The sequence below is a fragment of the Tympanuchus pallidicinctus genome, unplaced genomic scaffold (genome assembly GCF_026119805.1).
Source record: "Tympanuchus pallidicinctus isolate F22 unplaced genomic scaffold, pur_lepc_1.0 scaffold2, whole genome shotgun sequence".
In the NCBI taxonomy this organism is placed as follows: domain Eukaryota; kingdom Metazoa; phylum Chordata; class Aves; order Galliformes; family Phasianidae; genus Tympanuchus; species Tympanuchus pallidicinctus.
In genome coordinates, this window is record NW_026294721.1 from 48,115,368 (window position 1) to 48,131,436 (window position 16,069).

Genomic DNA, 16,069 nt, shown 5'->3' on the forward strand with positions numbered 1-16,069 from the left:
AGAACTGACTCGACCAGTTTGGACTTATTTATAAGTTGGTACTACCATTGAAAAATTGCCATCACTGCTGCGGTCACTGTCACTGTCAACAGAACAACGCCTGTTGACCCACCGCTACTGAAGATCAGTGACTGAAATATGAACCACACTGGATCCATGGTGGTGACTGTCTCCCTCTTGCTGCTTGTTTCTTAATCTCACGCCGTATACAGATAAAAAGAACCTCCTCTCTCTCTCATAAATTGGAGCGAGACACCTTGAACATGGTACCCACATTCTCTTCCCCAGCATCATGTAATACATCGTGTACTCTAGTAGGTAATCACTCCCTCTGACTTGCACAGCATTCAAGGGAGACTGTTTCTTTCACTGACTTTTCTTTAAGGGTCTCCTATTGGTACAATGGTTAGACCATTCTCCTCAGATAAAGAGTAGCTAATTCAGTGTGTGACATTGCTATTCATAATGTAACTAGAGTTCTTACACCAGTCTTTGTATTTATTGCCATTAGCCCTTAATCACATAATCTAACACTTTTATGTGTGTATCATTGATGTAATTGCCCTTCTCACTATATGTTATGTAGTTCCCCTATCTAAGTCAGAGTCTGCATGCAAGTAATTGCAGGGAATATATTTGTGCCTCCAAGCTTCAATGTACAAATTTACAAAACTGCCACCAAACTGTTTTTTGGAAGTTTGATCACTTAAAAGAGGATAAGATTTTAGATTTACTAAGGTATTGAGAATGTAAGACCTCCATAAACAGAGCTCAACATTGCTGCCATCAACTCTATTACTCAATCAGGGATATTCTGACAGAGACAAATAAATGAGAGAAATTAAGCTAAATTAAAACTCACACTAATTGAGAAACAAGATGTTTACTTGAAGAGCTTTTTCTTAAGAGGCTCCAACAAAGTTCTATTTCAGTTTACAACAATAGTGGCATCCCAGGTGACATACAGGTGAGGAACTGAACAGAAAAAAAAATGATTTATGAAAATGAAATGTCATGTAGGATTCTTCTCTTCTTTGTTAAAAAAAAAAAAAAAAAAGAGAAGAAAGAATTATTTTTCTCCTGGAGCCTCTGGCCATGGGGCTTATGACTTAGCAGTATTACCCAAAATATGCAGAATGTGATGAATTCCAAATTAATGTAGCCTTATGTGTAGTGAACCTCTTTTTCTTCCTGATTCAAGTATGTTTTATTTTCCTGTTGCATAAAAAAGATTGTTAGCCTTTAAGCTCTCTTCTGCAAACAATGTTTTGGAAATATCACTCACTTTTATTTAATTCTGAGAATTTTAATAAGGCATACTGAGCATTAATATTTAAACTCATTTCTAAAATTATTTTTTCTATGGTAGTATTTGTTCAGTTTTATGACTATCTGAAGTGCAATACATTTGCATTTCAGGGCTGTAAGAAGAATTAAGAACTACTGTCTGACACTGCAGAGTTCATTCAAACTCATATTCAGCAGAAAAAAAAGAAAAGCCCAATAAGAGGTCGATGGGAGGAGGGGGAAGTCAAAAAAAAAAATAAAATAGATGAGACTAGCTTATCTGTGAAGAAGGTGTGAGGATAGACACTCCTGCCAGAATTACTATTTGGTAGCATTGGCTTTGGATTTTTAAATTGCTGTTCTATTGATTTAAGTTGTTGCCATTTAAAGTCAGATTAAATCATTTCTATATTCATGTACAGTTTTTGTTTTTTTTTTAAATTGCTTGCATAATCAATATTACATTCCTTAGAGAGAAATTCATTTCCTTATAGGTACCTGATGGTGTTACATTCCCATGAAACATATTGCAATATCTATTTTTCAAAGTGACTTCAATGGAATTAATGATATGAGATCTTGCCAATATATGTAGAGATTTCAGGAACAAATGAGATTTTTTGAAGGATGAGGAATTGGTTCCAAGATTATTTCCAGAGAGTGCTGGTCAGGGGTTCAATGTCCAGCTGGAGATCAGTGATGAGTGTTGGTCAGGAGTCAGTACTAGAGTCAGTATTCTTCAACATCTTCATCAATGACATCAACAGTGGGATGTTGATGTCCTCAGCAAGTTTGCAGGTGAAACCAAGCTGTGTGGTGCCATCAACATGCTCAAGAGACAAGATAATATTTAGAGAGACCTAGACAGGCTCAAGCAGTGAGCCCAGATATGTCTCATGACTTTCAGCAAAGCAAAGTGCAAGGTCTTGTACCTTGGTTGTGGCAACCTCTACTATTAGTACAAGCTTGGGAGATGAAAGCCTGGAATACAGATCTTCCAAAAAGGACTTGAGGGTTCTGGTGGATAGCAGCTGGACATGAGCCAGTAATGTTCCTTTCAGCCCAGAAAGATAACTGTATCCTGGATGCATCAACAGAAGTGTGGCCAAGGGAGGTGATCCTGCCCCTCTGCTCTGCGCTGGTGAGTACTCACCTTGAGCATTGTCTTCAAATGTGGAGCACTCTTCACAGGAGAGATATGGGCCTGTTGGAGCACGTCCAGAAGAAGACCACAAAAATTATCCAAGATATGAAACACCTCCCCTATGAGGACAGTCTGATGGAGCTGGGGCTATGCAGCCTTGAGAAGAGAAGGATCTGAGGAGACCTGGGAATGGTGTTTAAATATCTAAAGGAGGCTGTAAGAAAGAAGGTTTCAGGCTATAACAGAGTCTTCTGTGAAAGGACAAGGGGAAATGACTTCAAATTAAAAGAGAGGAGATTTAGACTGGACATAAAGAAGGAGGTTTTTTTACAATAAGAGTGATGATGCACTGGAACAGGTTGCCCTTGGAGGTAGGGAATGCCCTGTCCCTGGAGACATTCAAGGTCATACTGGATCACTTAGTGAGGGGTGTGTCTGATGCAGGAAGCACAGGTGTGCATTTCCCACCTGACTGGGAGTGGTAAGCCCTGGGTCAATCCTTCCCTGGGCACATTTAGGGACTAGCCTCTAAAAGGAGGATGTCTCCTTTAGCTGCTTTCTGAGAAGGAGTGTCCATGGCCTAAACCCCTATCATCAGTTGGGTGAGTCAACCTTTCCTGTATATGATTGTTGATATTCTTAATGATACTTTCTCTAGTATCACAAAGAACCTATCAAAAGTAATTTCACTGCTGAACAAATTATATTGCACTGTGATTATTCCTTCTTTTCTTCCCTGACAATGAGGAAAATACCTTAGGTACTACTGCCAAAGATAACTAGGTCCTGAAAGAATTGTTTTTCATATAAATTCTCTCAAAGTACTTCAAAAGTATTACTGTCTCAGTTAGATAGCAATACTTTTGTTCCTGGTAGGAACAAATATTAGAAACGAATATCTTCTTCATTGTCTCTGTATCGGTCCCTTTCTAACCAACACTACCATTACTATATCTTCTATGGCAGAATAATCACAACCAGATTTGTTTTGGTGACCCTAAAAATGAAAAACTCATCATTATGAAAAGAGTGTCTTGTGCCATGGTAACATATTGCACGTTTGAGAAAAATGGTTTTAAGAACAAATTTACTGCAATATAGGAGCTACTTACAATTTCCTAGAGTTACCAGTTTCTGCAGATCTTTGCATAGCAGAAGCTCTTGACACTCATGCAACAAAACTGAATAATTGATTGTACTCGTATACGTGGGGTATAGCAGAACATTCCTGCTACTGTAACTAGATGTGTTTACTTACTAAAAGATTTTTAAAAAGACTACGATGTTTAAATCTTGCCAGAAATAGAAGTATCTTGTGAAGTTCTTGTAGAAGTCTTCTTTCATTTTTGAAAAAACTTTACTATTGATTCTTTACTGTAGTTATAGCTAAATAAGTTGGGCTAACCCAGCATTTTGAAGTCAAGTGCTGTTATTTGAAGCTATGAAGCACATGATGACAGGTTCACTGATTCTTTCAATGCTAGGATTTAGTAACATACTCTTTCTCTAGAAAAGAGAAGGTTCATTTGAATTAAAAACAAGCAAACAAAAAACCAGCCATGTTTTCGTCTGTGATCTATATAGTTGTGATTTGGCTTTTAAGAATGCCTCCCAGTGTGATGGCATGTGTCATAGAAACACCTGCTCTCTAGGGGTTAAATTCCTCTGTAAAATTCCTGTGCTCTCCAGACTCAGCACGCCTTTCTGTGTGCTCCCGGGGCACATCTTGTCTGTAAACTGCATTGTGAGCTGTGTATTTATAACATAACTTATAATACATAATTTAGGTATATTTTTGTAAGACTTATTGGTAACCAAAGAAAAGGGACCTGAAATTTAAGGATTTCCACAGATAAAGCAGTTTGGTTTTTTTTTTTTTTTGTTTTTTTTTTTTCAGCTTTCAACTATTGTTTTAAATTTATCTCAAGTTAACAATAAATAAAGGGTATTACCACTTGAAGGTCTCCTGTGAATGAATAAAATTATGCACACCTGTGGAACTCCATTGCAACAATCACGCATGGCTGTTTGCAAAACAGAATCTTGACTTAGTGCTAGATGTATCAAGACCTGACAGTTTTTTTTTATCCAAACAGCACTGTTTTTGGTTTTGTTTTGTTTTGTTTTTTTAATCAGTAATGACAAGATTTGCTAGTCTGATTTTTTTTTTTTTAAATTATTATTTTTTTTTCTAGGAGTTATAAATTGACTACTATAAAAAAAGAATAACCAAAGAAATATGTGGAAAACTAACCTAATCCATAAATTTGCTTCATAATCCTTAACAATAAGCATCTGATAATTTTGCTACATTAAATTAGAAATAGAAAGTTGAGCTTATTTCTGGAAGCCATTGGCAGCGCAGAAACACATGTATTTTAACAGCACAATTATTAATCCAGGCCATTCATAAAGACAATGGCTTTTCCATTTGTTCGCACATAACATAAGGGGTGAACATGCTTAGATTCTGTTAGAAGCTTATTTAATGTTATTCTTTACTCCTTATCATAATTTCATTCTGTCACTAATGCAGTATCTAAGTACAGTTTAGCTCTGCTTTGAACTGTTCTCTTGGCTTTTGAATCTCTCATTCCTCTCTGTTTTGAGACAAGACAAAAGCTGACTCTAAAATAGTGTAATAAAGGAGTCTGCCGTATTACCAGTGAGCAGCACTGAGATGAATGAAATTAATTAATTTAATTAGTAACTTAGGTAGATGTGTGGTATGAAAACTTACTAATTTCTTAACCATCCATTAATAAACCATCCATTCCTTTTCATGGCCAACAATTTTGCTCTGGCTTGTGAGCACATTCACTATGCCATGCTCTCCCAACAGATGCTGATAAATATTCACAAAATGTTGTGTGATCTGTATTTATGTTGCTCACTTTGGTTTGATTTCTGTGGGCTGTCATATGTACTGCCTTCACTTTTCCCATAAGGGCAGAGAACAGGACTCCATATTGCAGTGGTGCTAGCGCTTACCATTTGCTCAAGTCTCTCATCCAGCTAGGACTAAAGTAGTGCTGAAACTACTAATTCAGTTGGCAGTATTGTGAGAGAGGATAAGATTGTGCTATACTGACCTCCAATGCCTACTGTTATTTATTTATGTGCTAACAGAAGGAGCAACGTTAATTAGCTCTTCTCTTGTTCGTGTCTTGGCCAGACAAAGCCAACTTCATATAGAAACTAGAGAGAGGGGGAAAGAGAATTTACGAAGAAATATCTCAAATATGAAGTATGTCTGAAACAGATTTTCCTTGTCATTGAAGATATTTGTAGACTATAGCCTCTCCCTTCTCTCCTTCCACTAGCACAGGAAGATTACATTCTTAATACGTGAAGACATAGAGATCTCTTTGAGATTCAGATTAATAATTTATTTCTAATCTTATCAAATAATTAAGTTAAGAAGGAATGCCTTATACTTCAAGTTAAAATCTTGAGATTTATGGAAAGTAAAGCACAATTTGATGTTTAAGATACATACCATTAAAAGGCAATTTGGTTAGTCTTACGTTCTCTTCAATCTTAAAATGGAAGATTGCAGCTATTGAATAACTTTAATCAGTTGGGGGAAGACTGAAGTTTTGGTAGAGCACAAAGAAGTTCATTGATTCCAGATTTTACAGCCTTAAAGGCTCTATGGATACTGTTGTTGATAATATTGTTATTTTGTCTTAACAGAAATGTTAGTCAGAAAGATTAGTGTAGTGGAGAGGTGATACAGAAGTGGAATGGCAAAAGGGACAAACAGGAAAGGAATGTTCATCTGTCTCTGAGGATCTAGGCTTACAGGGGAAAACTCCACAAGGGAGGGATCTCTAATCAGAGATCCAAGGATGGCAGTCAACCCTTAAATGCAGTCTAAGAAGGTGGAGCCAGGAGCCACCCCTTCCAGTCACACAGGTAAATTGTCTTCATCTCTGTTCCCAGGGCTGAGCCAGCCCTTTCACCAGGTAATCAGTCAGTGGTTTAGGCTGTGACCCAACAGTTCCATACATGAAACAAGTAAAAAAGGATTCTCTAAATTGCTTCTTTCTTCTAGGATGTTTGTTTTCCTATGTAGATCTTATGTCACCTTTCCTTGCAAAAAATTGTTTCTGAGAAAACGTTGTCAGGATGCTGTGACATTATAGGATTTCAGAAGCTCTGTATCTCCAGCAGAATTCAATGTCTTGCTAATTGTGATCTTATGGGTGTTTCCATCATTGGACCAGCATGAATTAGTCCACCAACTTTCAAGTACACTTTAACATTCTGAAGTCAAACACCTAAGACTATAGAAGCATCTCTCTTTCTCCTTGTGCCTGAGTGACACAGCAATATGGAACTGATTTATTAAACAATAAATCATGGGCGAAGGTAGAGGAGGTTCTTTCAAGAACCTCTCTAAAAAAACTCTCAGAAATACGCTGGCATCTTTTTTCCCCCCTCTTTTCCCATTTCATAGAAGTGCATAAGTTGAAATAGCTACATTCATGGAAGGCCTTTTCAGAATGTTAAGCTGTGATTATTATTCTATAAGTTTTCTAATTACTGAATTGTTTTGAAAAAACAACACTAAGTGATAAAAATTATTTCCTCTTAAGAAGAACCCATAATAACATTTTCCTTTTTGCTTTTCTAATCCTTCTTTCACTTTAGTTTTTCACTTAGTTTCACAAGAGGGAAACTTTTATATACATCCATTTGGTGTATATGAGAACACTATCATTAATCTTCACTGGGAATTTGATTTCTTTGGTGTTTCTGACATTTTTCCTATAAAATGCTTTAATTTCACTACTATTTTCTAGTGTGTTATACTTCTGATAATAGAACATCCTGAAGGGCACCAAAAATAAATTGAACGTAGACACAAGCACGCATGTAAGCATAGACATCAAGGTGAAATCTTCCATTCTGTACTTCAAATGGGCTGTTGGAATTTGGACCCAGCTTTTTCAGTTCAATGTGTGGGTTTTTTTTTTTGTGTGTTTTTTTGTTGTTGTTGTTGTTGTTTTGTTTTTTGTTTTTTTTCAGAGGGAGCTTCAAGCTGACTACTGAAACCACAAGACCATTACAGCACTGCAAGGCTACTTAAGGAGACTCAGGAGTCTCCTTAATTCTTTTCTTAAGTATAAATACTTCATAATTCCTTATTTTTGAGGAAAGGAATTATTATTTCAGTAATTTTCAGTGCCCTGAGTGGACACTGCTGCATAAACAAAATTCCTTTAACCTGGCTGCTAAGAGGTTTCTCATGCCCAGACACTGGCTCTACTCTTCCATAGTCTTTAGTTCCCAAAGTGTCAGGAACTAAAAAACTACTGAGAATCATCTGCCTTGTTTTATTTCTTTTCTTTCTCTCAGTTTTTATTTATGAAAAAATGGTAGAAATACACAAGGAATTATAGCTTTGAAGAGAGATTTTTTATTCATGCAGAAAAAGTACAACTGCAGAAGATGACAAAGAATAAAGCTTAGTTCTTAAAAGTGCCACATCTTTCTAGAACTCTCATTTTCAAATGCTGTTGTGGGTTTTTGAATCAATATACAATTTCTGAACTTGCTTTTAGCTGAAAGCTATTTAAAAGGTCCTCTCTTCAATCAGTGTCCTACAAAGGAAAAGTGTTTATTCTTAACTTTCATTGTTATATTTTAAGAACAGAAGCCCAATTTTTTTAAACTTGAGTGAAAGACCTTGCCTTCTGGCACTTGTACAATAGGTGCTTACAGCAAACTCAGAGAATGGACTTTTTAATGTTAAAACGTGAAATTGTCTGTTCACAGACAATTTGAGGAGCTTGCTCTGTATCTTTCTTACTACATCAGGTAGGCACTAATAAACCTGTATTTTCTTTTTGTTCTTGGGGAACCAAGATACTGCTTTTTTTTTTTTTTTTTTCTTTCTCCAAAGTGAGTCTTTAAATGCATGTAATCCTTCAAACTGCATTGATGTTAATGATAAATTAATGAGTGAAGACTAGAAAGCTACTTCCTTCCTTTCAGGAATCACTACGACATCAAACTTCTTTCAAAAGTTCTCATCCGATTCACTATTTTTTTTTTTTTTCTTGAGACGCCCTTTGCTATCAATTATATTTCACTTTTTTTCTCACGTTCAGTGTTGAAATGGTATGATCAATTGGCATAAAATTTCTGTTCTTATAAGGTAGACATTTGTACACAAACATTTTGAAAAAATGTTTTTAAGTGGTGCAACATAAAGATGGTTCTAGAGGAAAAAGAAGTATCATACTCAATATTTACATATGTGTTTTCATAACTTTAAAGTAGAGTAATATTGCAATTTTTTGTAATTAGTACACTGACATTGTACTCACTATCATTAATAAGCAGTCAGCCAATAAGCTATGCTGAAAGAATCAGACTAGAATGCTGTTAGTTGTGTAATTGCAGATCTTGCACAATAGTTGACCGCTGTGTCCCACCAAAGCACACACTGAACAAATGTTGCCTGTTATCTTTCGAAGACTTGAAAGTGCTTTAATAAGGCAAATTAAACCTGGTACTGCACTGTAATAATTTACCAGTAAATAATGGGAGGGACAGTTTTTAAGAGTGTAAGATCTTTAGGAAGGAATCTGAAACTTTGGGCAAACAAGAATCATCCTCTTTTATAAGGCTTTCAAAAGTGAACAGATGGTCTCTTCTTGGATGTGCAGAGCTCAGGGAGTGCTGTGAAAATAGCATGTACTCTAAATGAGTTGCTATTTAGCAGGGTTGTAAACAAAGAAATCAGTAGGAAGGTAAAGTGTTAGTAAAACGCTGCATCTCTCTGATACTGTTCCTTACAGCATACTCGTTCTATTAGATTTATTTACTCTGTTGTCTTTTTATGTTTAGCAACACTTCATTCCACCATGTCAGTAAGTTTGTGCTGCCATTATGTTATCAAGCAATGTATTAGTGTTTTACAGAAGCACTTAAAGTACAGCACTGCCACATGATGCATGCTTTCTGGTGATGAGTCTTATAAAGCAGCCTTTCAAGCTTCTGTGATAGCATTTGTTTTTGCACCTTGAGTATAAGCCTGAAGAGATTTGATGCACTGTCTTGTTATATCTGCTTCTGTCTTTGCGTGACTCACAATGATGTGATGTGATGTGAGCTGTAACGCATCAAAGAGACTTAAAGTTTTTCTGCATTCTGAGTAATGACAGAAACTTTTGCTACATGACTAATGTAATATTACATATATAGTGGGAAAGCATTTGTAGAAAAACTATGATGTGTAGTTACAGGCAGGATGAAGGAGAAGCAGGGAAAATAGGAGAAATCTGTGCTACTTTTTAGACATATATAGTGCAGCGTATGATGCACGGACTCAGATGTGAATGATCCAAATCATTTATTACAAGTTCTCACATCACTTATATACCTTCACAAGTTTTCTTTTTCTAGCTTTCCCATCTATTCCTATATGTCAATAGAGCATTCTACAAAACACTTTTCAACTGTTCACACAGGCGCTTATCCAATCAGAGCTGTGAGATGTTCTTTCTTCTTCTAGAGGTGTCCTTGATTCTCATGCTGTTTATCTTGCTCAACAGCTTCTGCTCTGAACAGTTTTTCTTGTATTCCCACAATATAGCAATTTAAAAAGAAGATATAAGGTAATGAGAGCTCATTTAAAAAAAAAAAAAAAAAAACCAAAAAAACCCTAGTATATTAAAAAGGTAATATGCCTTCTGAAAGCTCCTTGTTGAGAGCTTATAAGTCAATAAGAAAAGAAAGGTTGTACAAATATATTTTGGAGTTTTAACAAAACATGTTTCTTTTAGAAGTTTGCAAAACAAGCTTTTGGAAAACAGGCATTTGTGAGCAAGAGTACTAATTACACATGAGAGGGTGAGACAGAAAAAAGGATAGAGGAAGATGAGGTACATGGTGAGACAAGACAACTCGGTGGTAGTTGGTCAGACACCTACAATTTCAAGACATTCTACAAAAGAAGCATATACCCTAGGTATTTAATTTACTGATTAAAAGTAGTTGCCAGATGTTACAGAAAATCTATTGAGATGAATCAATCATTGACATCTAGATTCTGAAAATAATTATAAATGCCTGAATTAGGTGTTTCCTAGATTTTAACTTTCCCTTTTTCATTCCCCAGTCTCTGAAATAAGCATTATACCTTGCTGCTTCACAGTGTTGTGATGGAATGAGCACTTGAAGGAAACTCATGCATATCAGAAATTAAAGGCATGTGGGTAACAAGATATGTCCATTATGCAAATTGTACTTTAAACATTAAAAGGCAGAGGCTATGTAAATCTCAAATACAGATTAGGGGGGCTTATTTGAAAATCCTTGCTATGAAAAGATGGCTTATTGTGGAATACATTGAGAGCTAACGATAGCTGCTACCAAGAAAACCTTTGATCCAAAATCAATCACAGGTTTCATTAATGCCATCAGGTGTTCCAGATGCTGTGTTTCAGGCCAGGTGTAAAAATCTGTTAAAACAGAGAAAGAACCAGCTAAGAGTCTGGACATATGTTAGACGGATAGGAAACAGAAGGATATGCTTAGTGAAAGGACACATGGTAGGAGATGAAAGCAGAATGTCTAGGCAAGGAGTGGTGATTCAATCCCGAGCAGAGGCATAGTAACAGAATTTTTAGGAGATAGATATGAAATAATATTTTTGGGATTTTCCATAGGAAACAGATCTTTCACTTCTAAATTACAAAGTATGTGAGCTATGATATATTTTTCTAAGTAGGACCAGTAGAAACGTTGATATCACTGTAGTCAGGAGGAATCATTAATACTTCCCGAGGGAGGACGCAATTTTAGGATTTCTTTAGGTGCACAGATGTAACTGTGCTTTATTAGACTATACTATTTCAATTTCAGGTTATAGAATATACCTGTGTGACCTCTGCTGTACAGGTTGTGAGACATTGATCTCTTTCACATTTTGAGCACAGCACTTATATCTTTCTGCAGGATCACAGTAAATGGAAATTCCAACGTTGTTAAATGTCTATATTCTGCATCTTTTATGAACCAGTCTTACTGGTGCACAAAGTGGAAAGAAATGGAATTCCACTGATATATGAAATTTATACAGACACCACTGAACCCAGGTTTTAAATGTGACTTGGTTTTCTCACTGCCTTCCTTCTGTTGAAATCAACTTCACTGTGTTAACTCACTGCAAAACCAGGCATCTACAAGTAACTCACAGAGAGGAGAGAAAAAAAAAAAAGGCAGCAGCTTCCACTATAATCAGAGAGCAGAAAATATTGTTCTCTTTCCATTTCTTGCTGTCACTGTGATGGGTGTGGTATGAGCACCTTAAGCTAGAATAGAATCTGTGTCTCTGTGAGTACTGAAACAAAAACTAGATTTCTTTTTCTGACACACAAAAAATATCCTGATACAACTTAGTGCAACTATAAGTTCAAAAAATAATCTATCTTCCTGAGGTGGGTGGAATAATTTAGTAGCTCAGAAAGTGCTATCATTGGTCATAGAGGAGAAATAAAATAAAAACCCAGAAGTGCAACTGCAGGAAAATGCAATCTTTGAGTGAGATATTCACGATGATAGCAGAATCTATATGTTTCTTTCCTTGATTTATTTATTTATTTATTTATTAACATCAAAATCCTGTGTAATACATAGCATTCCGATAAACAGTTTGTCTTTTCTGCTCTTACAGAGAACAGGATTGCAAAAATGCAGTAGTCAATAAGATAAAAGTTATAATACTGATCCAACTCAAAACAATAGAAATGTACGTGCTGCCTTTCTCAATGAACACAAACTTTTTGAGACTTAGCAAAGAATGTTTTATGATCTCAAGGAGGTAAAAGGATTGCTTATATCCCACCAATCAGGAGAGACAAAGGAAATTAGCTGCTGACACTTATTTTTTCTTATTGAGTATCAAATGCATGTGCATATTCATCAGCTTATTTTTATTTTGACATTTGTGCTTACGTTTTCTATTGTTTCAGTTTAGTGAGCAGTTTGGGGCCCAACATGGAACTGAATCTCAGTAACTAACTGTAACAACATATGGAGTGTCATATCTTCATTCTTCTTATTCTCTCACCCCTTCAGATACTAAGCATATTCACAATTTCTACTCATTATTTCAGTATTGTAAAAACCTATGAATGTTAGGGTAATGAATTAGCCATCTTTTCTGTTGTTGTTCTATTTAACATCTCTGTAAGTCACTTTTTTTTTTTTTTTTAGGCAGCTCCCATTTCATTACCCAAGACTGAAATTATTCTTCAAGTCTGTCACCCTAAAATCACTTTCAATCTGTTATTTTTAAAGCGTGTCTTAAATGTGTCCTGTGTGGTATTTTACAAATTTTCAATATACTTAGTAAATACCTGCTGGCAGGTTTGCACTTACTTTTGATTCAGGATGAATAAATAATTCAAATGTGTATAAATTATAAACTGAGGAAAAATGAGAAACCAATACAAACATATCCATCCTACGTATTTGGGTATGGTTTCAGTTTCTATTTCTTCCAGTAGTCTAGACCACCTGGCTGATCAATTCTTTTAGATTCTTTCAATTATGTTCTTTAAAGTGTTTTCGTTTCTAATATGTGTTTTCTTTATTTCAGCAACATTATAACAATTAACTTTGTTCAGCACAGCAGAAGTTTCAAGACTAAAATCAGCACCAATGAAAGCAATAGTTCACCTTTGAATTAAGGAAATTGCCTTCTGCTCGCTGTTATCTGTACTGTTAAAAGGCAAGAAGTTGAGATCAAAAAGGACTTAACTGTTCTGGTCACTGTATATATACATAAACAAAGACAGGACAAAATGTATCATTACAGTTTCAGTACTGAGGTGAAATCAATGTAATAAGTAGCAGCAGGGATGTTTCCCACCATATCTTGACAAATGGAAAAGGCATTCCTTCAAGTTTTTTCTCTCTGTTCACTTTTGCCACCATCATATCATTTATAACCATTTAGCAGTGTGCTCCCAGAGTTAATTTACATGATCTTCGTTTATGTTTGTCATGACTCTTACTTAAAGACATTCCAAAGAAAATTTTTATAAACTCTGTACAGGACATTACTCATCTTTGTTATGTGGAGAGTTTACTAGTTTCCAGATTAAATGTAATTTATCAGATAAAGACTTTGATGCTTAGGGTGCCAGCTTCTCAAACTGGTCTGAAGTGAAAGTATCTTGAGGCTGTGATACAAATTGATTTGATTATATTAAGTAAGAAAATATTTATTAAAAAAATAAAGAGAGCTGTATGCTCCTTTTGCAGTGTAACTATTTCTGGGAAAAGCTTTGTGGTAGTCATCAAATAGAACATATAAATCAGTATTATTGAATAGACCAAGTTGTGGCTTGATTTTGAGCATGATCTTGAGGCTTTCTTTTCAAACTGAATGCTTTGAGACTGAACGGATTTGTATTTATTTTATTTTTTGTATTACCATTTATCTGTGAAAAATTATTTTTTTTCAACATATTTGTATTATGCAGCAGACAATATATATACATTGGAAATTTTCACTGATAAAAGTGTACTCTTGAACAGGATATATGCTGTGTGCTAGACCTCATTGCTGTAAAGTATATTTCAAGTTGATTGATATACGTGCATTTCTTTCTCTATTCTTTGTTCACTTCTACTTCTAAAGAATCTTTATGTGGGAAAATAGTGATAATTAAGCTGATAGGTTTATACAAGATTATGCCCTGCCTAACATACCTAAAATTTACCTGTGGCAGGGGGGTTAGAAATTGATGATCCTTGAAGTCTTTTCTGATCCAAGCCATTCTATGATTTTATTATATTTTAATTCTGTTGTTTTTTTTTTTTTTTTAATTCTTTCTTCTCTCTATTTCTTTCTGACCTGGACATCTCTTTTTCCTCAGTTTAGAACCAGGTTCTGCATGTGTTTTCAGAAATATTTCATGGAGAAATTTTGTCATTGCCCAAACCTTTGTATCAGTTGTGTGGTTTTTTTTGTTTTTTGTTTTCTCTCTCTCTCTCTCTCTCTCTCTCTCTCTCTCTCTCTCTCTCTAAGATCTTCTCTCAGTTTACATTTCTTTTGTGGAAAGAGTATTTGTTGATTTTTGGATTTCTTTTTACTTTCTCCAGAGTGTTATAATATTCCTTAGTGAATGGAATAATATAAAGAATATCTTTTAGTTCTCATGTGGTCTTGTAAAATACAGTAATTGCTTTGATTCATTAGTGATATTTTCCTTCCATCAGAAAAAAAATCATTTGAATTTGAGTTGCTTTGTTACTTGATTGATACCTAGAATATGACTACTTTTTGTTTAGTCCCAGAGTAAGTCACTTTATAATTCTTATTCTCCTAATCCACTCAAAGATAAGAAATCTGATGAGCGTCCTGCAGAGTGCTCTTTTCCAAAACATGTCACAAACTTTTGGAAATTATCACATTTGCACAGGTCTATCATATTCATGGGCAACTGAAGTTGTTATATAATCTGCTGCTGCTGCTGCTGCTGCTCGTAACATTTTGGTAGAGCTCATTTTCTTCCATTTTTAATTTGCTTGTTGCTGGCACTTCTCCTAGGTCATTTCATCCTTTCTTTATCTAAATAAAATGTTTCACCTGTGTCATGGTATCATCTTAGTTCACTGAAAATGAGATCTATGGTTTTATATTTTTAAAAAAGGAAAAAAAGTATCCAGGAATAGTGCTCTGTGACACAAATAGTGAATGGGTATTGATGCTAACTCTGTGAAGTCTGAGAAAATGTTGCAGAAGGAGAGATCAATCTTCCATGTCCCGTCTCATTCATTCCACTGTTGTTCCAGTGGTGAATCAAGAGGTGATCTGACTGCAGTGTGGTTATCTTTATGTCTTTATTTTTTTTCTGGAGTTATCAGTATCAGCCCTTGGCATCCTGCTACAAATCACAATTTTCCAAGCTAGCTGTTTTGTGCTTACTTCTCAGTATGGGGTTTTACTTCTCAGTATGGGGTTTTAAGAAACCTGTACCTGCACGTATGATCTTCAGAAGTTTTGTTATATTATGTAATTAGTTGCTACTAATTGTTTACTTGAAGTCACATCAGTGATTTTTCTAGGTTTTACTGAATAATCTAATAATTTTTTTTACTTTTAATGAAGATACTTCTAGTATCGGTAAACACAAAGTATTTGTACATTGGCTTTATTTCACCATATTTCTTTGAATCTTTCTTCTAAAACATCACAGTGTATCATTAGTGCTCTTCTGAGTACTGCTGTGGTACTCTGTGTAATGTACTTCATTTTGTAATTTTGAGTTGTAGCCGTATTTGTTTCTTCTCTTCTATGCAACATCTCACAGCATGATATGTTCCAGTGATTTACAGTATTGTGAGATATGGCTACAGGTTCTGAAAACTGACGTGGCTGTCACTATGTATCATAGGGTAAGACACAAAATTCAGAGAAAGCAAGAAGGTGTAAAATAATTGGAATGAACCCAAGTTGTCATGTCTCTCACACCTGCAAGGCACTAGCAACACTTTGAAAGGGACAAGCTCAGCTCAACAGGAAACAGTGCTCGAGGAATTCAAGGTTATAATTCCCAGGTTTATGGACAAGTGATAGAGAAGGACAGATACTCTCCTTCAACTATACTC

General features: G+C 35.4%; 1 long non-coding RNA gene across 1 annotated transcript; it reads left to right on the forward strand.

The window, feature by feature from the left end:
• Positions 1-2,938: 2,938 nt before the first annotated feature.
• On the forward strand, positions 2,939-14,073 carry LOC128080398 (uncharacterized). Its single transcript, XR_008206658.1, has 4 exons — positions 2,939-3,033; positions 6,128-6,349; positions 7,466-7,560; positions 13,050-14,073. It is a non-coding gene; the product is annotated as an uncharacterized LOC128080398 (long non-coding RNA).
• Positions 14,074-16,069: the final 1,996 nt, after the last annotated feature.